Here is a 24675-nt window from a genome sequence, read left to right as displayed (position 1 = left end):
GCAACGGCATCGTTTGAAACGATGCTACTAAGAAAAGATTATCCCTGAGGGTAGTACTTGTACTACCAGAAGGCATTAAAGTAAGTGCGGGTGTGTGTGTAGGAGTGGGGGGGGGGTGTGTGTGGGGGAGTGTACGGTGTTCTGAGCCAGGCTTCCAGAACCTTTATTCAGAATCAGTATAAATTTATAGAAAACTAAACTACTGCATCGATTTTCTTCAAAATTTTTGTGTAAACTTACAGTAATTTATCTCAGCGTTTAGGTAAGTTTCGATTCATTTGGTAATACTAAATTTTATTAATTTTTATGTGGATTTAGTCATTAGCTTTTTGTGACTTAGGAAAACCACAAAATCCATTAGGTTGTCTGCTGACAGTCTGTTGATGTCTTGTGATTTCATGACCGATAATACCCGAGAGCGAACCTGGTAGGGTCTTGTTTTCTTAGTTGCTCTCCTCTTTCTTTAAAGTCTTCGACAGTTTGGAAAGGAAGACGTATTGATGCTCCACCTTCTGGGGCAAGCGCATTATTTCTCTCACCTTCAAGGGCACTTAATCTCGTATGAAAATTGTATTGATTCCTCAATATTGTTTTTACGTCCTGGCCCGCAGTCATAAGATTTTGTAATATTTCAAAAGTTAGAAAATTTCCATCATTTTCCAATGAAAAACGAAAAGAAATAATCATTAAATAAAAGGGGAAATAACGGTATAATAACAAGTAGAATTTGCTCACCTACCGCAACGATGTCATCAATATAGTTAGGTGGAGTTTGTGGCATTTACCGTTCCGTTGGCATTTGGTGCATTTAGTCCTACGGAAACGAAGAAATCATATCGAGATGTAAAGGAAGCAATTGACTAGTTCTGACGTGATGATTTTTGTATGTTTTGTTTCGGAAAGAGTTGTTGGTACGGAGAGCAAAATCGTGGAGATTATAAAAAACCATACACTTATGTGCTTTAATGTGCGTGCCCTCTTGAGTACAAATTTCACAACCGCCATATCCTTTATTGCCTTTGATGGCCTTAACAAACTGCCTGGCGGGGGCATCGCAAATAATAGCTCCAGTCTTGATGGTGTACCGTTCTACGTCAAGCTCTAGACCTTCTTTTTTGAGCTGTATAATCTCTTCCAAAAACGGACCCAAAAATTCTTCAAGACTTTTCAGTTTTCCCTTGCCATCGGAAATGCTGCCAAAAAATGGCTCGCTGTCGATAGCACTAACCACACGACACAAGATTGGCCACATCTCGACTGTTTTCGTCTTGATAACGGGAATACCTTCAATATTGAAATGAATAACAATGGCTATGTTTCCTGGGTTCTTTCATTCCCGTTTTCAGTTTTCTTAATATTCCAGCAGACAGAGAAAAATGGCGACTTGTCACCGACTTTTACCTTTGTAAATTTCTGAATTGTTCTTGGATCGGTTGGAATGTCGTGGACCAAATGTTAAACGAGTTTTGCAACGCCACCAAGAGCACTGAGCGACAACCCCTTCTGTGAATATAGCAGAGCCAGTCGTTGTAATATTCCCTCTTTAGTAAGTGCTGGGACATGACTGTTATCATTTACGATTTCACCAGTTTCAAGAACTAGGTATTCTTGATCTTCAAATCTCTCCTACTCTCATTTACGGCATCTGTCGTTACATCGTTAAATTCGTCGTTATTAGCTACGTGTACCTCAGTGGACTGGACTGTGAGACCGGTGGACGATACATCTTTGAAACGTAGTTGGTTCTGGTATTTGGAGTTCTTCAGTTTTTCAGTCGGCTCGACAGCAGAATTCTCTTCTACGGGTCTTAAGTAGTAGTGGACCGAACATATCGTAATGAAATTAAAATTCCTATCGTTTTGTATGAAAAAGATAGTTGTCAAATATCTAGTATTCGAAGCGCCAATATTTCGACAAACTGACAATTGTCTTGCTGCATTGACCATGACGTTTTTCACGGCTCTATTAACTGCATGTCTTTTTGCTGATCTGGACGGTTTGAACATTTTAAACAAGACTAAACAATCCAAAAGATGAAAGACTTCAATGGTGCACATGTCAGAAATAAACAACCAATACACTAGGCTTATAGGCTGCTAAACTATATTTTGATGGAACAGCAATATTGGGGCATGATACAGCACAGCCTGGTTTCCAAGATAGAGATATTCATAAAATAAAATAAAACCGAGTTGAAACCAACATTGGGACATGATACAGCTGAGCACGGTTTCAAAGATAGAAATTGTCATTAACATATAAGAAAACCGGGTTGAAACCAATATTGGGACGTCATCAGGCTGAGCACGGTTCCCAAGTTTGAAATTTTCATAAAAATATAAGAAAACCTGTTTGAAACCAATATTGGAACTAGATACAGCTCAGCACGGTTTCCACGTTCAATATTTTATGGGATACCGGGCTGAATCCAATGTCGGGACAAGTTTCTTTGAACACAAGGACTCCGATTTTTTAAAAGCGCGGAAAAACGGATTCATCCCAATATTTCACCGACTACGTTTTAACCCCAAAATTCCATTGTTGCTAAGAGGATGTCAGAGCAATCACATACCAATATCTTTTAATCAAGACTCGAACCCCCGTGACCAAACCAAGTTTGGCCCAATGACCTCTGAGATTGCATGCTATCCGGGCATCATATTTGAGTACTCAATAGCCTGTTTCTTTAATGCGGCTGCAAACTCGCTTACTCGACTTAAAATTTGATTCGTTAGAGGTTCAAACAAATCGATGGTAGTTTTTTCAAGGTGTAGTAAGTAGTAACATATTTGGATCCACCTCATATTTACTCGTTGATGAATTTTCGAATACAAATAACCAAACTGCATACCTTTAGAGGCGAAAGAATGGGCGTCCTCAGTAGTTGGCCTTAGTTGCTCAAGAATGGAAATGGTCCTTGATGGACGACATGGTAAGAGGCATTGGTTACTGGGCATCCATTACTCGTAAGGCTGCTGGGATTGGACGATAAAGGAGGCTGTTCCATTTTCAGACGAATTTCTTCCGCCAACGCGATGACGACTTCATGCACTTTCTTGTGAACTGAGGTGAAACCAGTTAAAACGGTAATGGGCGACCAAAATTCGAAGTAAGTGCATCTGTGCAAAATACAACAGATAGCTCGCAGTATAAGGCAAGCATGCCATTGACAACGTTTTTGAAAGCTCCATGAAAAAACTAGAAGAGTCCAATTCGATGTCCTTAAACAGTAAATAATTAAAAAAGTATGTTAGAACCATCAAGAATTATTACAAATATTTTTGAAAATTACCTGCATAACAAAATCTAACGCATTTTTCAGTCTCTTACTGGATTCAGTTGCATTCTTTGACCAATGGTTTCGAAAACTCAATAACTTCTCTCTAAGAAAACATATAGAATCCACTAATACATTAAACATTGATTGGAGAGAATTGGAGTTGGCAACGAGTCCAATGGCAAAAATTGCAATGCGATGAGGGTTATCCCACAATAACTGAAGGGAAGAGGCCATGCCACCAAAGGTCGAAATCAAGCAATTGGAAACGGGAAGACTCAAATTCCGACAAGTGACCCCCACCTCTGCGTTGAAGTTAAATGGCGATGGGAGAAGCAAAGGTGAGCGCAATGGAGAGTCGGAGGCTTATTGTCAACGGCCAATGGATTTAATCCTAGTCTTTCAGTCTAAAATAAGTCAATAAAGGGGAAAGCAATAAGTTGGAAACGGAAGAGTAGAAGAGGCTGCCTAGAAAAAACACCTTATCGTTTATCGTGTACCTAAAATAGACTATAATCAATATACACTAAGATTAAAATGGGACTCAGACATTTTTGTATTTCAACCGTTTAAGCTTCTTCTAGCTTAACAAAAAAATCAAGAGGGTAAAAGTCAAACAAACCTGTCTGATTATTTTCAAGTGTTATTCAGTGATTAAAGACATAGGGGATGTGAAGCCAAAGTTGCTCCCTTCCGAAAAATTAGGGGGTTGAAAGGGGCTCACTAGGAATACGCATACTTGAAAAAAAAAAAGGTATGTGGTTTGTATCAATAGTTAGTTTTGTACTAGCAAGAGAATTCATACTCCTTAAACTTCCTTTCCTTCCTGCAAACTGAAAAGCGCAATACTTAATTAAATATAAATAAGTGGTTTTATGCCAACACGAACTAGCTTATTACTAGTTTATTCGGTATACGTAAAATACGAACGTACAGACTGTTGTTGTTTACAAACTTTTTACGCATTATCATACAAACTGATCAAATAAGTTAATACATATTCCTGACTTGTATTTAAAAGTTTATTGCAGACTTTTTTATGACAGCGTTATTACCAGCAATACTTTTCCAATCTTAAAGCCCCATAATGACGACTCTACATCCTAAAAAAACTCATATTGTAAGTTCAAAAAATATATTTGGCTATTAATCAGTTTCAAGGTATTTGTTAGGACCGTAACAATAAAGGAAGAAAGCAAAGAATATGCTACACATTTTCTTACTATTTCATATAGCAGTATTGCTTCTTTGTCCATTATAAGGAAATAGAATAACGTAAATCAGTCTTATAGATCATTTATATTTACTACCCACATATATTGGAGCAACTTCCAAATCAACCGGACTTATACTGCAACAAATATTTCCGCTTGATTGATCTTGTAACATAACCATATTCTGATATCTAAATAGACAGGAAGTTCAGCTATCTGTCGTGAAATCGCATTCATTGTCCTTTTAAAGCTCCCAATCAGACACTTTCGCACAAGGAATTGTTATCATCGTCACTCCGCTGACGAGCCATATTTTTACACTAAATCCACTGTCGATGCCAAAAACCTTACAATCTAGTACTAGTGCAAAGTCACTCAACTAGCATAGATAATGAAAATAAAAATTTTTTTATTGCGCACAGGCAGCAGAAAATTCCAATTTCTATGTTAAGGGATGCTTTTGGAATACAGATCATAGTTGTCGCACTTGTTGCGGGAAGTGAATCAGCTGATTTTATGCCACCATACCTTTAGTTGAATGTTTGCAAGGTCTTTTTAACACGTTTTATTTTCCTGTAGGTAGCAATTCTATAGACTTCTATTGTTATATAAAAGTGCATTTTCTCTTTAAATTGTGGTTTGTCCTGATCAAAATAATCCGTTGACCTACGTAAACATGTGTTATGGTTTACAAAAATGTACTTACTTTTTTATCGATAAGTATAGATGAGAAGCTATATCTGAAAACCAAATTTTAACAATCCTGTTGGTTTCATTTAAATGTTATCGGTCACTAAAAATGTCTCTTAAGAAGATTTCTTACATGGATAGCATCCACATTTTGTTCAATAAAGTTAAGTCCACCTGGGGACTACAATGTTGGAATTGCTGGAATGATATCGTTGCCTAAATTACCATTAGAAAATTTAGTTCTCTTTGAAAAAATACAGTCTAATGGATTAAACGACTAAGATTAAAATAAGGTATTAATTTCTTTATTTCAATAAAGGCAAATAATTTTAGAAATAAACATGCTGTTTTTATTTCTTCAGGATAGAGAACTTAAACGGCAGAAGACGTCGAAGTCGTAGAAGACGAATGGAATAAAGGATTGTTTATTCACGTTCACACATGTTTCTTTAGTCTAGACAGAATGGTCACAAAAATTTGCGTAGTGCGAGGGTGTGAGAATACTTCAAGTAAAAAAAAAGTGTTTCTTTTCACGAGTTCCTTTCGGATAACATTTTACGCGATAGATGGATAAGTGAAATTAAGAAGAACGAAGGATTTAAACATGAGTTTTCAGATGGGGACGAACTATTACAAAAAAATTGTATTTGTAGTGAACACTTTACTGTTGCAAACTATCGGACGCCTGGAAGTGCCTCGTTGCGCCTCATACGGAATGCGGTACTTGATAATTGGAAGAACTGCCCGTGTAATTATCTTGTCTAATTCAGTAATTCCTTTACTTTGGACTCGAGCTATATTTTTCCGAACTTTCTTGTCTTATAAAAATATTAAACAATAACAAATTGAATGTTTGAAATGAAAACACGTTATAAAGAGTGGGGTCTTCTTTGGTTTTTTGGATTTTTGTGCTTTTTCGAAGTCAGTATTGGGGAACGAAACTTAAGCCAAGTAAGAGCCCGGCCCAGTCTGAGTGTAAGGTATCGCTATTCCTCTGGGTACATCACTCGAAACTAATAGCAAAGCGCTGACATGTTGACAGATATCAGCCGATGTGTTACTCATCAAGTTTTCCTCCTTTTTTTCTTCCACGAGACAACGCGTAGCCAGAGCGATGGTTTCCTGCACCTATAAGTCCCAAATGGATGCGAAAATTTCTTCAGTCAATTCACCTTTGACTTGCGCTGGGCTTCCGATTGACGCTGTCAGGACCGGTATAGGCGACTCTCCGACATCGCTGACGTAAGACGCTCCATCCTAAATATGAAAATCATGTTTATATCCAATGAAGAATTTTTGATAAAACGTTGTACCCACCATTATGCGGTTTGTTCTCATTATGCGACAGGTTGAGTTTTATTATTCCGAGCCGCTAAAGTTTCGACGGTGGAATTTCACCTGAAATCGTAAGCTATTCGCGGGAGATAGAGGTACACGCAACAGAATAATGGGGGATGCCTAACGGGAGTTGTTGCCTTCATCTTCACTTCCAGTGGAGCTGCTCAGTTGCTGGCGCACCTCGGTGTCATCGTCGACCGCTTTCACCTTTGTTGGAATGTGGCTGTGGTTGGAAAGTAGCTACCAATCAAATGGGAAAAAGGCGATCACAAAATAAGATTAACCGACCTGAAAGTCAGAAGTTCGCCAACTACTTGATGGAGAGTTGATGACGAATGGATGGTCGATGTTGGAAGCTTCACACAGACGATGGTGTCCGACCTATCACTCGCTTCGACGGTCGAGTCGAAGACACAGATCACTTCCGTTTCCCAGGAACTGCTACCATAAATCCATAATGCTGATATTCCGAATATCATTTGCTCCGGTACTCTTATTTTTTGTGCTTGCGTCGTAGGGCTTACGATGCACGGCCATTCAACCTGCAGATCCAGCACAACATTCCGTGTTATTCCTTTTTTAAGCAAACGGCTTTGTTACGTTCGGCCTGGGGCAACAGAAAAACGGAATTCGAATCATTGCATTTCACACACAACGTAACAACGTTTTGACTTTAATACCTGACGAATTACGACTTGCTCAGGTATTTTCTTGACACCAACGTCGGGAATGTGTATTCACAAGACCAAAAAACTTCTCTTCCCGTTCCTTGTCCTCCTCTCTTGCGTTTTCCTGTTCTGTATGAACTTCCACATTCCTTAAATTTTTTTTTTAATTAATTAAAGTACTAACTATGAATAATAGTGTATGTAACACATTCATTGCCACGTCCTCTCTTCTGTCTTTGCAGTGGAAAATCCTGAGTTGATAAACTCATCCAAACGCCGGCTACTTCCAAATATTCAGCATACTGCAACATCCACCCCACATTTGAATTCAGCCAACAATAGAGTTATTCTTTCCCCAAAAAACCGGCCTCTTCCCTCGCCGACGCACGGAGCAGCAGTTCCGCAAAGAGCAAGTCCAGCACTGTGCCGAAGAATAAACTTTTCCGCAGACGAATTAGCGGATGGCGGCTGGTTAGATGACTCAGGCATTGACAATCATGATCACTCGATGGACGTTTCGTTGACGGTTGTTGCTCCAGCCCCCGCTCCGGAGATTGCGGCGAATGCCCCGACCATAGCAGCGGATTCCTTGACCATTGCGGCGGATGCCTCGAACATTGCGGCGGAAGCCTCGACCATTGCGGCGGATGCCGCGAACATTACGGCGGATGCCCCAAACATTGCGACAACGGGTACGCAGACCGTTCCGGAGATAGCAACGCGTGGACGTCAAAGTGCGAGGCTAGTTCGTCCCCGAATAACACGACGGCTTAACTCCCGTGATGACTGGGTGGATGTCTCCAGTTGGCAAGTGAACGAGGCAGCTGGCCGTGCGGTTGAAAAAACTCTGTCCTACATGCATTCAGATAAACAAAAAAAAATTAAGACATGCAAATTTACTGCAATTGCTAAGAAGAGAGAAGAAAAAATCCATGAAACTAAAACAGAAAATTACTGAACTTGAAAACGAGAGGGATTGCGTTCACCTCAAAATAAGGAAACAGTTATCGCGAATGGTTGTAAGCGCGTACAACGATGGGAAAGCTGAGATTTTCCTACTGGATCGAATTCAAAATTACGGAAAATTGCAAGGGGCACGCTGGACCAAAATAACTATTGCACATTGCATTATTTTTAATGCTCGTTCTCCCGGGGCTTACGAATTTCTGCGCAAGTTGGGAATCTTGCACCTACCATGCCGACAGACTCTTCAAGCCTACACTGGAAGATCTACTTTGGAAACCGGTGTGGGATCGCTAGTGAAAAAACGTTTGAAGTCTGAGGGTGAAAAGCTATCCGACATAGAAAAAAATTGTTCCCTTGTTCTGGATGAAATGACGATTGGACCAGGTGAAGAGTATATCCCACAGTTGGAAAAATTTGTCGGGAAAGTCGACATGGGGGGTATAATACATCCTAAAGATCAATATCAGCTAGCAAACAAGATGCTAGGGTATATTGTGTTGGGACTCAACACGTACTTTAAAATACCGGTGGCCTATTTCCTCGTGAGTCATCTTATCGTCAAAATCAAATAAAAAAAATCGTCTCTCTCCCTCCATCCCTCCCCTCTTTTTTTTTCTCTATTTCTTTATTTTCCCTCGGATAGAGTTTATTTTGATATATTTTTTTCGTATTGAAGTCGGCAAGAAACCGCTTCCTGCGGCGGCTGTGGTGGCGTTCTCGACTGTATCGATCGTCCATTGCACTCGCTCAGCATTTCTCTAGAACCTTTTTCCTCTTTTTATTTTATTTGTTTATTATTTCTTTGACCGAAAAATTGTCGGCTATGTAAATAAGTCGAGTTCACTCACGACGACTCACATTGGCCGAGAATCCACCGCCGTTGAAGCCGCCGACGGAGTTGCGGCGAGGAAGGGCGGGAAGGTGTGAACTGGCGATAGAAAACTTGGCGCTCCGTTGAAATTGATGATGCGGTCGTAGTCTACCAGTCCGGCCAGCGTCGGCGGCGGCCGTCTCTGCTGCGGCTGCAAGTGGTGGCCGCGGTGGCCGAAGGAGCCCGGCCCGTTGCCACCGTAGTGGCCAGCCGAATCGGGCGAGTGCCCGGAACGGCCGCTCCGGCAGTCGCGTCCGAAGCAACAGGACAGAACGGCGCAGGCAGCTTCTCTGAGACCAGAATGTAGGAGTAGGAAGACTGTGGGATTGATGAAAGCGTGAGCGAAACAGATGTAGAGCGTGACCTGGTGGGAGGCAGGGTCTTTGGGCGGTCCGACGGAAGCCAGGCCGCGTCCCTCCTCGCTCGCTCGACTTCCAAAGGCCACCACCAAAAAGAGCGGGCCCCAAAAGAGAGCGTAAACAATGCAGATGGTTGTGAAAGAAAAGAGATAAATCTTAATAATAATTCCAGGTATTCGTGTCCTTAAATCATCTGCTTGTATGGCAAAATAAATTGTGAAAGTGAGGTTGGTCAATTTGAGGATGTGTCATGACTTTATGATCGTATTGCATTCTTTTAGTTATTGTTATTTAATCATGATTAATTATCGTTCAGAGCTTTCGTCGTTAGGTGGCGTGGCAAAGCCATATTCTGAAAAAAGGACCTAGTGTGATAACGAGAGTAAAATTTGCAACGCCTTCAGCGTAAATTGTATCTCTCTTAATACAGTATGAGCATAATAAAACAAATGAAAATGAACTTTATAAGCATTAAGTGGTCGCGTCTGGAAAAATGAACAACTCAATATTTTATAGCATTTCTTGAATGTTTTGAGTGATATGAGTATTCTTCGTACACCACCGGAAATGTGTTGAACCTCAGTGGTTATTTTGGGCAGTAATCCTTGTAACATTATCGCTTCTCGGCCTTTTGGCTAAGATCAAAGTGTAGTATCTTATCTTATCAGCTTAATATCTGATACGGGCTTTCCTTTGGCCTCCAACTTCTTCTAACATTTCCTCTGCTCTCAATTCTTGACAGTTGGATAATCGCTTAGCCCGGCAACTGGCGAGAGGGTGTTTTTGCTGTAAACTACGCGGCGTTTCTACTGACGTCGGACTTCCGGTATCCAATCCGGCCAGCAATTCCCTTCTCGTGTTTCATATTCCCACACACGCGCGTCCCGGTTAGGCCCACACATTAACCATAGCTCCTCGTTGGCTAGGAGTAAAATCCCCTGGAGATTCCTCTGATCCCAAATTCGTACTTTTTAAAAGCAAATGCGGGGGTTGACTCTCACCCTCATCCCAACCTTGAGCCGATCCAGACGTCTGACTGTCTGGATTTGTTCTCCCTTTCTGCAATGGCAGGGGCAGTTGTGGACTTCTTCGAGTTCAAAGCTTGTGATGGAACTATTTACTTACCTTGGCCTGTGCCCGATACGATTAAGTGCTCTCTCTGCAAAATCGGAAAATACTCATCAAGATCACGAGTCCAAGATTCGGTCAGGCACATGTTCGCTAAACATGACGCGAGAGTTGCTCCCATGTACACATGCAACTCGTGCGATCACGAGACCAGCGATGTTGTCATTGCTAGAAGGCATGAGAAAGGTTGTGGTGCACTTGATGAGAGCATCACTGTGGAAGGAACCACAATTATGGGTAATGAAGTCACGCTCATGTATCCAGGTGGCCCATGCCAATGCCCCTTATGCAAGTGGCGCACAACGGGCGAGGGAACAGTCGCTTTCCAGTCCATTGAACATCATCTGTTTAGAGTACATGGTCTCACTACAGTCCGCAGAAGGCAATGTAGGAAATGCGAGGCAAATGGAGATGGATACTTCATTAAAACGCATTACAAAACACATCTAACAGAGACGCCAAAACCGTATTCTCCAACTGTTCCCCTCCTCCCCCTCCCTCCTAACATTTCTAATAGAGAGTTTTTCAGAATTATCAATCTTGAACTGTCAACCACCTCTTGTCACACCCCAACTGTTGCTTCGAGACGCAATACTCCGAACAACACAGAAGGAGAGGGGACCTCACCCGTCCCCTCCTCTTCCTCTCCAGCTTCTCCAGTTTCATCTTCTTCTTCTTCTTCTGCATCAAACACCTCCAAAGACTTGTCCACTCAACGCTCGAGTCATTCTACTCCAAACATAATCTCAGAAAACAGTGAATCCCTTGACTCATCAATTTCCTCTTTCAATTCTCCGTCTTCATCAAAATCTTCCAACAACAATGATTCCTCTTACGAATCTCCAGCCTCATCTCCCAGCCAGCTTGGTAGATTGGTAGCTCCCGGAGACGCGGTGTGTCCACTAGAGGCGTTTAGGAGTGTTTGGGGCGTTAGGATAGAGGCTTGCAACACGGTACAGTGCCTCGACTCCACCCTCACTAAGTGCAGTGCCGAGTGGCTAAAACTTTCTGCCACACCGGAAGACTCGACCTCTTCTCAGAAACGACCGCCCCCTCCAAAGAAGCCACCAGACGCCCACCGAAAGCGAAGCCAAAACCGCCAGCAACAAAGAATCAGAAGATCCAAACAAACCCAAAACGACCAAAAGAGCAAAATTCAACGTCTATTTTCTTTGTATCCCCGCAGGGCTGTCAGGAAAATTCTCGAAGAAGAATCAACCGGATATTCTGGAACAAAAGAAACAGCGACTGCATTTTTGAAAAAAACCTACTGTCAGCCAGCTCCTTCTCAGGAGCAAGTGGAGTCAGTCCGTGCTCAATTCGACCACTGCGATTGGAAACAGACGACCGATGACGACATCAGGCTACTCTCAGCTCCCCCCAGTCTTAGCGAAATCAAGCTTAAACTCGGTAAAGCTGCTAACACTGCTCCAGGAAGGGATGGCCTTGAATATCGCCACCTCCGGTCTCTTGACGGTAATGGCGAGCTCCTAGCAACCATTTACCAGGCGGTGTGGTCTCTGGGTATCCCAGCCTGCTGGAAAACATCTCGAACCGTCCCTATCTTCAAGAAAGGAGATCCCTCTGATTATGGGAACTTCCGGCCAATATCCTTACTACCAACCATGTACAAGATATTTTCGGGTATAATATCGTCCAGGATAATGGCCACCGCCACGAGACTAGGATGGATTTCTCCAGAACAAAAGGGATTCCTTCCAGGAGTTAGGGGTATCCAAGAGCACACCCACATACTCCACACTGTGATTGAGCAGGCGAAACAGTCAAAAAGGAAGCTGGTGATTGCTTGGCTCGATCTCACCAACGCATTCGGATCAATACCTCATCCGATACTGAACAGCCTGTTCGAAAGCCTTCCGATACCAGACGAACTTCGCCGCATTCTGACCGATATCTACTCAAACAACATCATGGACTTTGCCGTCGGACAAGACTCAGTTCAAATCCATCCAACAGCCGGAGTGCGACAAGGAGATCCATTAAGCAGCGTCGTCTTCAATCTGGCGGCAGAACCGATCATCAGGACAGTAAAATCAAACAACAACGGGTTCGCAGTCTACCAGTCAAGAGTGTCCACTTCGTCCTACGCAGACGACATTGCCATCGCAGGATCTTCAGTCAGCGAAATCCAGGGAACTCTCAATGCCACCGAGAACACGGCAACCTCACTCGGCTTGAGATTTAATCCTAAAAAATGCACGTCACTCACACTCATTAACGGCAAATCTTCTGTAGATAACCCACTGAAACTTGGAGACTCCCAAATAAGGGCCCTAGCCGAGGACGAACAGGAAAACTATCTAGGGACTCCACTAGGCTCACGACTAACCTTCCGACCCACCACGTCACTTCTCGGAAATTTGATAAAGATTGGCGACTCCGGTTTGGCTCCCTGGCAAAAGCTGGAAGTGTACAGAAGTGTACTACTCCCATCACTTTCCCACCACCTCGCATCGGGAAGAGTCGAGAAAAGATCCCTCTACGACCTGGACGTCGCCTGCAGAGATTTTCTTCGCAAGGTAGCCTGTGTCCCTATGTCCGCTAACACTGCTTTTTCTACTCAGATCGCCGCGTGGGAGGACTTGGAGTTCTCCCCCTCACAGACGAGGCTGACATTTGGACCCTGGCAAGAGCACTGCAACTCCTAGATAGCAAAGACAAGAACGTCAGTGAAGTGGCAATGGCACAACTAGAAGAAACCATCAAATTGGGATACGGCAGGAACGAGGTCCCTTTTCCACTTCCTATCAACGAGTACTTGGCAGGTTCCATGGAAAAGGGACTTGGAGCAATCCGACATGGAGGAGCATCGATGAACCTTTGGACCCGCGCAAGGAAGGCCTCGGGCTGTTTGAAGAGGATAAGGATTGATGTATCCGGCGAAGAGTACAGCAAAGTTATCGCCAATGACATCTCCACAATCTCCATCAAGGCAGTCAGAGGACTCCGAACCGCGATGAGGCAAAGCTGGACCAGTAGACTCCTGTCAGCTCAACAAGGAAAGACGGCAACCGGATTAGCTCTTGACATGGCCAAGGAGAACGCAGGTCTCTTATCATGCCGAACGCCACTGTCCTTCCAGGAATGGCACTTTCTCCACAAGGCTAGACTAGGGATACTGCCAGTCCGAGGTGGCCCAGGATCAAAGTCGACAGTCAAAACCTGTCGACTAGGTTGTACGAAGCTGGAAACCACAGACCATGTTGTTTGTGGGTGCCAGGTAAACTCCGCTCTTTCTATTAATCGTCATAATTCTATCTTAGGACTGATGGCGGAGGAAACGGAGAAACTTGGCCACACCGTCTCCGTCAACCTCGCCGTGGACAACTCCGGACTCAGACCAGACCTGGTGGTCACTTCCACCAACCCTCCCATCATCATCGACGTCACGGTTCCACTCAGCAGCGCGGATGGACTCGAGAAGGCACAGGCAAGGAAAATTGAAAAGTACAAACACCTTGGTGTGGTACTCCCTCTCGTGGTTGGTTCACTAGGGTCCTGGCTCCCAAGCAACGATGAGATATGTCTTGCCCTGGGATTCTCGGGTAGAAAATGGCAGAGCCTCAAGAAGAAGATGAAACTACTGGCCATCCAAGGAACAACCCAAATCATAGCCAAACACCTGGCATACCAGACCGAAGCAAGCGATCCCGAACCCGAAGAAGAAGAAGCAGAAGAGGGCGCAAGTCCTCCCTCTTCCTCAAACTAAGGGTTTTTTAACGTAGCGTTGACACGTCGTCTCGCGTACTTTTTCCCTTCAAACTCAATTAAAATAAATCATTGTATATATGTTTATTCCCAGTCCTTTGGAAAATACAATGCATAAAATCTGTTCTTATCAGCTTAATATCTGATACGGGTTCAAATGGACCCCAGAATATTAAACTGATTTTTGGCATACGGTGGGAATACAGTGCTTGCACTGCTCCCGCCACGGGTTGACCCGGTATTGCAGTACCTCCGGGATCGGCTCACCCTCTATGAGGGAGAACATATTGAATAAAACAGAAATTGTCTTAGCACCGTATAATAAAAGACCATGTATAATTGCAAAAATGTCATGTAGACATGTTTGTAATTTTTTCTAATTGTATTTTTTCGTAATATCAAGAAAAGCATAAAAAATTACGTACTTGATTGTGTTAACTAATTAGTGCTGTTCATCTTTCGATGTGATGTTTTTTTTTTAAATATGAAGATGCGTGTATTTTCATATGAAAAGTTGATTTTCTTATTTTCTTATTTGCTAATTGGACGACCAAATGAAAAAAACAAGCAATTTGTTTCTTGAAAAGTATTTGCAAAGATCAAGACCATGAAATAAATACTGAGCTTTATTTACTATATTTTGCTCGAGTTCGTAATTCAAGTCGATGAAAGAAAGTGGGTGGTATTCTCTAAACGTCAGTCAAATACTTGAACACTCTTTGTCAATATTGTTCTGCTGTATACAAAGTATTAAACAAAGTGAAAAAGCATCCACAATCATACTTACCTGGCTCAGAGGCAACCATGATCACTAAGGTGGTTCCTCCAGGGCGTGGCCTTTCCATTGCACTAAGGATGGGCTGACCCCTTTAGAAGTGATATTCTCACGACCGGCTTTATCTAAATTTTTTAAATTTTTTAAAATTATCAATATTGAAAACATTAATTTTAAATTTATAACTAACCGTCAAGCATGCCTGTGAGAAATCCGTGAATGTAATTTATTTCGGTAACACTTTCGTTATCGTAACGCGGTAATACTTTCCCCCAATTTTGCGAAATATATTCTTCAAATTGTGTAGCAGTGAACATTGCGAAATCGTCGAGGCTACCCCAGCCATATTCACCGCTGCCGATCTCAGTCCCGTAAAGTATGTACACCACTTTGTCCAATGGGATCCCGTTTGCAACAAGTTCTTTGTGTGCTTCCATCTAAAAAAGGATAAATTAAAAAAAAAATTGATTGCAATAAAAAAATTAGGAAATTGTAAAGTTTTTCATACAATATTCTGTACTTTGGCGGTGTAATCGCCAGGACAGCACATGACGTAGCCAATCCAATCTTCTTTGCGATAAAGTGTTGCAAAGATATCCAAAAGATGAGCTAGTGGCGTGTACTTTTTGGTATCATTTTCGAGGGTAAAGCAAGCTGTGGTCATGGTCCATGGCTCTGCTAGAGCGTTACCATTTCCGGCCACCTCTGCGACGATTATCAAAGGTAATTTGCTTCCAACAAATTGTTGTATTTCCCTATAAATTTAAAATACAAAAATTTCATAATCAAAAAATAATTTAAGCATGAAAAAGTTAAAAAAAAATTACCTTGTTCTATCGATGATCATATTTGTCAGGCGAACGAATATGTCCTTGGAAAGTTTATCTCCTCTTGAATGTCTTGTTATCAGACCAAGTAGCATCACTGGATTCAATGTGATGCTACGGATTGGACAATACACAGCAAAATTTCCACTTTTCGAATTTTGGGGGTAGCCCGTTCTGTCGCATTTTTTGCAAATTTTTTGTGATCCAACCAGAGTAAAACATCCTAACCCACATGCCTTGTTCTGGCAGTTTAAGCCTTTTGGCGCGGAAAAAAAATCCTTTCGGATTAATCCGTCGTTGAATTGAGCAATATGATACCCAGATGGTTTGTCGACTATGACGTGGTCGATTTTCCCCTTAAAACAATGACTTTTTCTCATAATTTTGGAAAAAGTAGTTTGATTTTGACGACGCAACATATCTCCCAGTTTTTTTTGGAATTTGGATACATCTACAAGAAAAAAAAAAGGAAAAAAATTGCAGCGTGAAATAATACCCAGTCCTGTCCGCTTTGATATCAAAACTTTGTCGTCTTTCTGAAAAGTCTATAATTATGTCGTCTTGGGATGGAGAGAGAAGAAAGAGGTGTGCGCGAAGGAATATAAATGCCAAAAGTTGCCAAAAATAATCGGATCCAATCAAAGAAACAAGACAATCCCCCTATCAAACCAAAAGTGAAAGATGGTGGTTCGTTTGGGTACGTACCGTTGCCGGAGATGGGCAGAGTGCTCTGGTGAGTCAACGCCTGTTCGGATTCAGTGAAGGTAATTTCCGAGGCGTGTTCGCAGCTGTTGTTGGACGTGGGCGTCGATCCTCCCAGCGAGTTGTTACCCGGCACGCAGAAGAGTTGCTGAGACTGCAGTAGCGGAGGATTGAACGCATTGGCATGGGCCGGCGGGTAAGCGTTCGGCTGCTGGTACTCGGGCTCCTGCTGCTGCTGCTGCTGGTGGAGCTGGCCGAGATGATGATGATGTTGTTGTTGAAAGTTGTTGTTGTTGTTACTGCTGCGCTGCGGCGGTTGTTGCGACCTCCTGCCACGCTGTTGTTGTTGCTGTTGCTGCTGCTGGATGGGATGACTGGTCGATGCTTGATGATTGCCCGGACCCGATGAAGCAAATTCGTTTGCGTCCTCGCCCTCCTCCAACCCACTCAGATCATCGGTCCAGCGATCAAGGGTCCGGTCCAGCTTGTCGACGGCCAGGCGCCTCGAAAACATTTCAAGACCTGATGGGGGGGAAACAAAAACAAGAAAAGAAAATGAAATCAAAGAAAATTGAGCCAAATCGAAATAATCCGCCTCTCTCGCTTTTTCGTAACACAAAAAAGGTGCAACAGACTGGAAATTTTCTGAACGGACAAAAAAATACAATGGAAAATTAGATAAAAGTGGTTGTTAATCTTGTATGTGTCGTCCCTGGCATTTGGCGAAATCACCTCGAGTTGAAAAAAAAAATAAACTATCCAAATGGCCGAGATTTTTATTCGTGGCATTTGAGCCGAAAGGAAAAGAAAAAAACCGAGAAATAAATGTAAATAAAATACGTGGTGGTACGGTATTTCGTCTGATTCAAGAGGGGCGTTGAAAGGTAAAAGAGTCGACGGGTCTCGGTCGTTTTGTTTCGTTATTTTTCAAATAGGAGAACGACAGTGTAAGCCTTAAAGGAAAGAAGAAAAAAGAAATGAAAACGAGGGGGGAAACAAAAAAATCAAATAGGAATATGCAATGCTCTCCAGCTGAGAATCAGAGATTATTTATATCCTTTTCCTTCTTTAAAATATATCAAAATATGTACCGGGTGTGAGGAGAGCTGCTGCCGTGGCTCAGGTATACAATAACTTCATCGTCAGCGCACGCAAGCAACACTCCACTAATGGCTTCCATCACACCTTTTATATTCTTTTTTATTCTTCTGCTTTCTATTCGATAGGTTTCCCTTTAGATTTTTTTTTTCTTCTCGAGTGTTTCGTTCATCAATGCGCATATCCCCCACTCAGAAGAATATTTTGTTCCCAAACTCTTTTGTCCGCGCCAAAAGAGGAAAAAATCATTCCAACTGGAATAGAAAAAAGTAATGGGAGTGTACCCATCTTGTCTAATGAAGTCAAATCTGTCTCGGAATGTACTGTACCTACCGCAAATAAAAGTTACAGGAGTGTTGCTCTTGAACTTAGTAAGGTCCCATCTCTTAAAAATTCCCTCCTACCTAGCGAATCCTAACATTTTCTCGCAAACTACGCATTTCCTCGGGCATATATGAACCATAAATAATAGCATCTAAAGAGTTTAAAAAATAATTTTGCTTTTACCTAATCGATGGTCTTCACGCAACATGTGGTGTTGGTCCGAAGAAGCAAAAGACGCAGCCGCTGAAGACATAGGTCCACCCATTGAACGAGGTCCCGTTCCCTCCCTTTGCGGGATAGTATAAGGACTTGGACGCGAGTGATGTCTGAAATTATATGAAAACAATTGAAAAGTGAATACAACTTCACAATGGTAAAAAGTAACAGGCAAAATAACTTACCCCAGCATACGATGACCAGCAGTATGAAGCTGTCCTCTTTGCTTTAAACGTGACATTCCAATCTGTGGTCTCCAAGGTTCGTTACTACTTTCTTCAAAATCTTGTGTCTTTAATTCCGATCTTCGGGCTCTATAATTGGGAAAGAAGGATATTTTAGTAGATATTTCCCAAAAAAATTTTCATGATTTTGATTTTACTCAAACAAGATAAAACTTACATGGCTCCTTCTAATCGGCAACCTGGATATTTGAAATTTATGTCGTCCGGCATTGGATCTCGATAATTTAAGCTATAAAAATTAAAAAAAAGAATATTATGAATGAGGAGACAACCCCATACTATAATTGTGTGATATTTTACATACCAAACGAAGTGGCAGTCATAAATTTGCTCCAGCCCTTGAACGGGAGATTCAAGCGATCTGTAAAAATTAAAAGGGTGATTAGATACAAAATAATGTAGGAAATTAATGAAAGAAAAACTTACTCTCCAGCCACAACGCACTTCTCGGAGGCAAACACCAATCCCGAAATGCCGCTAAAGTAGGAGGGTTCTATCTTGAAAGCTACAAATTCTTCGTCGGCACTGTTCGCAACTTCCCCTGCTAAACCTCGCATATAGTTGTAGCCTTTGTGGTGTTTGCTCATGAAAATCTGATTTTCACCAAGAACATTTCTACGTTCTGTTAGTTAAAAAAAAACATGATTAAGTTCCAAAATGAGAGAGAAAAAAATTTCGTGAAAATGATTTACTTTCATCTTCCGTTAGTTCATCAAAAAGTGATTTGACAGCTTTCTTCAGACGACTTCCATCAACGAAAGGCAAAATAGCAACGCCTTGACAGGCAAATTTCTTGCCGTTCAAATCTTTTCTGAAGTCTTCCGGGTAAAAGTCAATAATTGGAGAATCCTGTGAATATAAACGAAAACCACTATGATATAAGCTACATGCTTAAACATTCAATAAAGTACTGACCGGATCAACCATCAGTTCACCCAAAGGCTGAGGAACGTGAGACCGACTAGCCGCAGGAAAGACGCCCATAAGTTGTTCCAGAGGACTGAACTATAATAATTTTCAAATATTAAAAAAGTAGTAAATAAATAAGGAAATTTGACCTATAGAACTTACTGGCTTGGTCCCTTTTTTAAAATCAGTTATTACAGAAGAAATATCCAAAAAGTCGGAAACGAAAGGAGCATAGTGGTAATTGAAATACCACATCCACGATGGAATACCCTAGAAATCAAGAAATTCCAAGTTTTAGTGTTGTTTCAAAACTGCTATACTAACCAAAATTTGATGATCTGATAAAAATATTGTAGAATCCAGCATAATCCCCTTACATATTCGTGGGTGACTTTGGACCGAAATTCTTCATCAGTGGGCGGAACAGCGAATTTACTTTCGTAATATCTTTCCTTGAATCCAACTTCCCACAACCGCACTTCGTCGTGTCTAAAATCATCTTTGTCGTCGTCATCTAGTTTGCGCTGAACTCCCTGAAAACTGTTTGTCTGTAAAATGGAAATAAAAATTAGTGATATTTACGAAATGTAACGGATTGTTGGGTATTATACTAACCACTGACTGCGACTTTGTCTTTAATTTTAACTTGCTAAATCCTCTGTTGTTAGCACGAGATGATAATTGACCTTGAGATAGGTGTGCGGGTTGGCTAGCTTCATCCCCTCAACAGGAGGCTCTTACGCTTCAAGTTATCGAAGATTTTGAAGACTGTGGGTTCAAAATCAATCGGTTTGTCACCGAAAATTTAGCCGTCAATACCAACATGTTCAAGAGGATGAATGGAGGTGTTCTGCACCCAGTTATCCGCCACCCAATTCAAGAGTACAGTGCGGCATATCTACTACTAAAACCCTGGGTCTATTAACCTCTTTTCTGTAGCTTTGATTATTGCCACGTTACAAAAAACGTACGCAACCAGCTTCTCGAGCGGAATTTACATATACAGGGGTAGCGTGTGACGGGCGATTTTGCAGTAAGATTATTCGAGGAACAAACGGGAGAACTACTAACTGCTGTAAGGAGCTGGACACCGAAACATGTAATGCCCAATAACATTTAAAAACAAAAAGTAAAACCAGCAATGGACATGTTTCGTCCTGAAGTGACAGAAGCCATCGAAATGCACGCCGCACTTAAAACAGAAGGATTCGTCGACGTGGAAAGGACGGTGAAATTTATGAAACGACAGCAGCGATGGATTAGCTTACATGACGCAAGCAGCTTAAAAGAGCATCAATGGTACCGATTACCTGACAAAATGCGCCGTACTACTATTCGATGGACGAGCGACTACATTTTTGGGAATTCGACTTCAATCCCCAGTTACACGCATGGCACGAAGAAATTCAAAATCTAATCAAAACAATGCCTAACAATAGCAAAGCGGACAAAGACGCTATAAAGAAAACGAAAACAAAGTTTCTAACGCAAGAAACATACGAGGCCCTAACTTATACAACTACGTCAACGGTAGCACGCATACGATATTTGCTTGAAGTATTAGGCTTCAAATTTGTATTTACAAGAAGATTCTCGAGTGACCCCATTGAACAGTTGTTTGGTGCTATTCGTCAGTTGATCGGCGGCAACTTTAAGGGCGACGTTACAGCTGTTTCAAAAACGTTAATGGTAAAATGACTCCGTTTGTTACCATCATCGAGTTTCCTGATACTTAATGACCTAACCAAACCTCCAGGTACAGTTTTCGAATGAGAATACGAGTATTACATATTGTAACTTACCACTTTTAAATTTTTCTTGAATTTTCAGTGACGCCAAAGCCAACATCACAAGCTTGCACTGTAGCACTACTTTCTGGATACTTAGTACGGGTCCTATTGGAGCAAGAGTTTTGTGGGGATTGTGTAGCCCGATTTCAGGGGATAAGAACCACAGACCCACTCATGCAGCTCATCTATCGACTAGGTTCTAACATTTTGAAATAATGAAAATTGTAATGTTATGAATAACAATGCTTAAATTTCTTTACAGACTGGGGAGCCCTTCTGTATCCCACAGACGAATTTGTGTCCAGGCTGTGGACGGTGTATGTTTTTGTGAAGGAAACCCTTCCGAAGATTTCCAGCTCGACATTCATGTTACAGGGCCTTGTAGAATTCCTGCTGCCCCATATGGAGAAATGCAACACATTTGTTTGTGAAGAAAAGAATTAATTGATGTCATTTTGAGGAAATTTCTAAAACCAATCTTATCGAACAAAAGCAAGTTACATTTATGTTTAAACACAAAGAGCAACAGTTTTGATCCAGCCAACAAAGAGCGCAGGGCCAGAACTTTGCGAAAATAAATTAAAACTAAACTGTGAACACTCAACGCCATTTTACTTCATAACTTTTAAGTGAAAAAATGCTTACCGTTATCTGTTGCAACCTTAGCAAGCTTGCATTAAGACTTGCCCAGACAACTGCTGGATCCAGAATTTTTTCAACATCTACAGGGAATTTCACAAAGGTTTTTACTAGTCCTAGACATTTAGAATTTTACTGGGTCTGACCTGTTGGTTTCGGCAATTGAAGACCATATAATTCGATTAGTTGATCAAATTCCATTGGGTAATCAAACTAGTGCGATCTCGCCATGATTAGGCCAACTTCGTTAACTTTTTCCACATCCGAGAAGAAGGCAAAGTTTTGGCGCATGCATGAAGCCAAATTTCAAAAAGACAGTTAAAACACGGTCACAAAGTTCATCCCTAATATCATCTACAGATAGAATTTGAATTAAAATATTATATTGTAAATTAGGAAGGAAAATAATGTTACCTAGCACAGTAGCAGACCTAGATATCATCGTTGCTGGTCTTGGGAAGCATCTTGACAATTTGTGAGTAAACAAACGAAGGGGAACAGCAGATTTGACTGAGGAAGCAATGCTGAGAGCCACTTACAATAACCATGAACACAATCTCGTATTGGGTCATGCTCTGTTGGCTTCACTGTAGATGGTAAACTTAATCCACAACCAATAACCTGTTAGCAGAAAGGAAAGAATGAAGAGCAAATATTAATTTCAAAAGTTACTTTAATTATATTTGAAAAAAAAATTAGTCAGAACGGCAGAACTACTTACTTCCATACACCAAAAAACATCTCTGTCAGTATTCAACTGTATCGAGAGAGGTGATGGATGAGTTATGCCTATGTTGGTTACAATTGGCTGTCCAACAAGGGTAAGAATTTGTTCGACTGAAATAAAATGAAACATTACATTACCATGATTGTAAAGAATATTTACATCTAACATTAACATTAAAACATACATGCTTTACGTGAGAGTGGTAATCAATGTAGATCTATTTTCTATGTTGCCTTCGTTAAAGAATGAGAGGGAGAACCACTCGATATACTGTACATCTGATCTTGTGACATCCATCTGTTACGGAAAGTTGGTTTGTAAGTAGAACAAAGAATAATTAGTTAATTGCACATACAAGGAAATTATTTTTAACAAACTTAAAAACTTTGAGCGCTAGTTAACTACACAATAGGTAGACAATATGGTTCCATACTAACTTTTTGATTAGAATTCTTGCGGTTTAGAACTCCAAGATTCATTTACAGACACAACTCTAACTTCCATTACACCAAAAATTATGGAGCAACTGCCCTGAAGTAGCATAAATTCACGAATTTCATTAATCCTCAAAATCACTGTCGGTTGACAGTTGTTGACGCAAAAATATGGCCAAACGTTTCACAACACTTCACTGCACCATGATCTTTCCCCCTTCCCATCTAAAGAGTTGTGAAAACCGAACGCCAGATGGCGAAGTTCAAGCCTCGATTTGTCTTCTCATTGGCTCTTGCCGTGGAAAGGTTAGGGAATTTGGCAGATCCTCTAGCCTTAATGGGGCAGGATTCAAGTTTACAGGCCTTAACCATAGAGTAGGCCATGGCAAGATAAGGGCGGATGGTTGGAATCATTTTGACGAAACCACTTCTGACCCGGCGGTGCAAATTGGGGTATTTGTTCACGTTTAAAAATTTAATCCGACTCATCGGAATCACCATCAGTATTTGTAAGCTCTCGTAGCTCAGCTCTAGAAAATCTTTTGGTAATTTTCCCAGCAGAACTGATGGCAATATTTTTGATGAAATATGATCCCGATTGAAAGCAGCCCAAAGCTCAGAAAGTCTATACTGTTTACATTCTGCATTCCGACTCGATTTCTTCAAAAACAGTTTTTGTGAAAGAAGCTTTTGCCGTCAACTCAATTTTTCAGCTTCCTTTCTCATTTTCAATAAAAATGTGACGAGGTTGGTGGATGAAGGTCCTACCACATGAATTCAAATATAAATTATTAGGTCGATAAGAAAGATGATTAAGCGTACAAGCAGCAGCTTTGAGGTGATTGTGTGTTCTCTCTACATTATTGTTGTTAGTGTGAACGAGGTGAATAAACATGACCCAATGGGAGGGGGGCCAAGCGGTGCTGTTGATGTAGTTGTTTTCTATGTATGCGCAGACACGGAGAAGTAGCCCAGTTGCATTGCTCTGGATTTTTTTCAAATCTCTTCTTGATTTTTTCAGCAGACAACAGGTACAGACTAAGAAGCTCCCTGCAGGCTTTGCGCGTCTGGCTGTTCCTTCTGTACGAAGGGCCCAGTCCTTTTGCCTAGATGTTTATGTAAGAGGACTGGGTCAGATGGAATGAACAGCCAACCAGCTTGACCGTCGGTAATACTTCTTTGCATGCCTAAAAAATAAAAGGAAGTTGGATATCTGTTAAATTATTGGTAACATAAACACAACATACCTGCCACATGGCCGCTTCATAATCCACCATAAATTTCTTTTCCTACGGACAATTTTGATTGCCATCCGGATTAAACAAATTTATATTTGATTGATTTATAGAAAATTTTGGTTGTTTCTTCCACTGGACCGCAAGCACAATATTCGCCTTAAACGGATGGTTGAGCTGCGGATCTTTTTTTAATCCTGCCACATAATAATTTTCAACAACTGCCCTTGGAGTAATAAGAGGATTTGCAACATCTTGCTCCATGGATTGATAATGATTTATGTGTCTCTCGAAACGTCCATGTTTTTCGCGCAGGTATGGGGAAATTTCACGGTAAAGACGTCAAACAATCCCCTTCCTCAACTTCTTTATCTCAGCTTATTAATAACGACACCTAGCGCTCACGAAAAGAACATTTTCCCCTCTTTGCCTTTAGGGTCTTTCATGTTGTCCAACCCCTCATCTCGATAGGTGTAGGCTGGCGTTATGAGGGAGATGGAGTAAGAACAAAGGA

The 24675-nt window shown here is 41.4% G+C and overlaps 2 non-coding genes and 1 pseudogene across 2 annotated transcripts; all 3 read left to right on the top strand.

Annotated features, from left to right (window-relative positions):
- The first annotated feature begins 9998 nt into the window (after positions 1–9998).
- LOC124201259 lies at positions 9999–10120 on the top strand (annotated as a pseudogene).
- A 4206-nt stretch (positions 10121–14326) lies between these two features.
- Positions 14327–14512, top strand: LOC124201253. The gene has a single exon (XR_006877576.1). It is a non-coding gene; the product is annotated as a U2 spliceosomal RNA (small nuclear RNA).
- A 507-nt stretch (positions 14513–15019) lies between these two features.
- Positions 15020–15181, top strand: LOC124201250. Its single transcript, XR_006877573.1, has one exon. It is a non-coding gene; the product is annotated as a U1 spliceosomal RNA (small nuclear RNA).
- Positions 15182–24675: the final 9494 nt, after the last annotated feature.

This window comes from Daphnia pulex, chromosome 8 (genome assembly GCF_021134715.1).
Source record: "Daphnia pulex isolate KAP4 chromosome 8, ASM2113471v1".
In the NCBI taxonomy this organism is placed as follows: Eukaryota; Metazoa; Arthropoda; class Branchiopoda; order Diplostraca; family Daphniidae; genus Daphnia; species Daphnia pulex.
Note: the sequence above shows the minus strand (reverse complement) of the source record. Positions and strands in the feature narration are given on the sequence as shown.